The sequence below is a fragment of the Artibeus jamaicensis genome, unplaced genomic scaffold (genome assembly GCF_021234435.1).
Source record: "Artibeus jamaicensis isolate MK-2021 breed Jamaican fruit bat unplaced genomic scaffold, CSHL_Jam_final contig_332, whole genome shotgun sequence".
In the NCBI taxonomy this organism is placed as follows: domain Eukaryota; kingdom Metazoa; phylum Chordata; class Mammalia; order Chiroptera; family Phyllostomidae; genus Artibeus; species Artibeus jamaicensis.
In genome coordinates, this window is record NW_026521788.1 from 28,957,438 (window position 1) to 28,960,122 (window position 2,685).

General features: G+C 43.0%; 1 pseudogene; it reads left to right on the forward strand.

Moving 5' to 3' along the window:
- The first annotated feature begins 302 nt into the window (after positions 1-302).
- LOC119038177 (60S ribosomal protein L11-like) lies at positions 303-920 on the forward strand (annotated as a pseudogene).
- Positions 921-2,685: the final 1,765 nt, after the last annotated feature.

Sequence of the window (2,685 nt, forward strand, 5' to 3'; positions counted from 1 at the left end):
TTGGTAAAATAAACTGTTCCCATGAAATACTGTAAAAAAAAATAATCCACCTACTCTTTTCAAGTAGAAGATACCCCTGCTGTATAATACCAACTGCTCCTCCCATGCATGAAACAGCTGGACCCCTCCCCTACTCTATTCCTTCCCTCCTGGAGAGTAACCATGAAATTCTCGATAATTCTAATGCATCACTTTATATTTAAACTACACTGAGTGATTCCATAAATAACATCTACATTTGTTTGTCACCTGAAGCTTATTGATGGTAACATGATGCTCAGCTTCTATTCCTGTTTGTCACCATGGTGCAGGATGGAGGTGAAAAGGAGAACCCCATGCAGGAGCTCTGCATCTGCAAGCTGTGCCTCGACATCTGTGTCGGGGAGAGTAGAGATAGACTGACACCAGCAGCCAAAGTCCTGGAGTGGCTCACAGGTCTGGCCAGACTCCCATGTTCTCCAAAGCCAGATACACCATCAGATCCTTGAGCATTAAGAGAAATGAACAGATGGCCGTCACTGCACAGTCATGGAGCCAAGGCAGAAGATACGCTGAAGGAAGGTCTGAAGCTGTGAGAGTATGAGTCATGAAAAGATAACTTGTCAGACACTGAAAGCTTCAGTTTGGGGACCCAGAAACACATCTATCTGGGTATCAATTTCGACCCAAGCATTGGTGTATATAGAATGGACTTCTACGTGGTGCTGGGCGGGCTAGGTTTCAGCATCACAGACAAGAAGTGCCGGACAAAATGCACTGAGGCCAAATGCAGAATCAGCAAAGAGAAGGCCATGCACTGGTCTTAGCAAAAGTATGATGGGATCATCTCCCCTGGCAAAAAAATTCCCGTTTCTATCCGAAAGGCCTATAAAATGATTGAAGTGAAAGAAAAAAAGATGACGCTCTGTACAAAGGCCTGAATGCCAGATGATAACAGAATGAAGACTAGAATACAGGTTCACTGACTCCTGGGTGCCTTCTTCTTACATTTCACTGCTTTTGCTGCTTTCTTACTGCCAATATTTTCAATATTATAATTAGTCTCACTTCTCTGAGAATACACCAACAATATTTGAGAGGAAGCACCTGAGAAGTCAGTGTATTTTTAAAACTATGACTAATTCCAAAGACAGATAATCTCTAAATGGATAACTATCACTTGACTGTCCACTAGAGCCATGGTTTCTGTAGAGAATTGTGGAGAATTACATTCATGGGGAGGAAAGGCACATGTGGAACTCTAAATCACCCCAAAGCTAAAAACCCCAGGGTTTCCAGGGGTAGTGGGAGGACTGGGGTGAAGAGAATAGCATAAATAAAAGAGTGTTATGTGCACTTTACAAAACGCACATTCTAATGTCAACAGAGGCTAAATGTTCCCCATGACTATGTGTGAAGGAGATGGACCCTCCTAGTGTCGGCATCAGTAGACAGCTGTCAGCATCTCTAGATCAGGATCCACTTCTGATTCAATGCCCTTGTATCCTGAGCACTCAGAAAAGAATCTGGCACACTGTCAATGCTCCATCAAAAATCTATTGGATGATGTGTTACCTGGGCCACTCAGCAGGGTCAGTTCAGAGGCAATGAGTGACACCCGCTTCCCCACCCCAGTATAATCTGCAAATCCCCTTCTCTGTGAGTCCATACTCAAGGCAGGAAGTAGCCAGAAAAAAAAAATGGGAGGCTCTGAACACTTCACCCACATCTGTGAAGGCAAGCTCAATCTTTCGGTAGCCTAAGTCCAAAAGTAGCTCTCTAGTACACTTTTAAAATTTATTATAGATCATGACAGTGGCATTGCACATGATGTGCAATAGCAATGTGCTCTCAGGGCACAGCTCTGCCTGGTTGAGGTAAAAACGCTCTGCATCTTGCTTGTAGAACATTTTAGTTTACCACACTTGTTGAATAATTACCAGCAATCTCATCTCTCAAGGGTCTTGCTTTGTGCATGAGAAGAGGGAGCCAAAGAAATGGTGATGGCTGATGGAGGATTGGCTTCATCTAGAAGAATACTTGAGTATGTCCCAGTTGGAGGGATACTTTGCATTGAAAGGACACGTCAGTCTCCAGTTTATCCATTTCTGCTTCCAGTAATCTAAATTTGGCCTCTGTTGACTTGGCCACATTGCTGATTGCTTCTAGAATGGAGTCAATCTTCATTATCTCACCTCCAATTTCTTGTGTTTCAGTTAATGCATCATTGGTCTCTTCACTTGCCTTGCTTCCAGCCAGCTCTACACGTCTTTCTTTTCACTCTTGCTATGTGTAGTCAGCTCATCAGTTGACAGTGCCTCCATCCTTGTTTCTGTCTCTGCAACATCCAGGGATAGAGTTTGGGTCAACTCTCCTTGTGTTATATCCTCCAAGAATGCATGTGGATCTCTGTATGCTGGATCATTCAGTGGACCCCTCTGATGGGGGTCTGTTGATCTTGACTTTGTGATTGATGGTGATCTGCCTGTGCAGCTCTGTGAAGACTTGGACATCTTGGTTGGGACTTGCTGATTCTCTAGTAAACTTCTGAATTTAAAAAATATTTGAAGCTTTTTCATTTTGGAAAGAGTCTGTTTTACAACACAAGTTTCTAGAAAGCAGGTATTCCTTTCTGTGTAACAGCAAGCATGGCACTTCTCATTCATAAATATTAGTTGATAAGGATATCACTTTACTAGGTGAGCA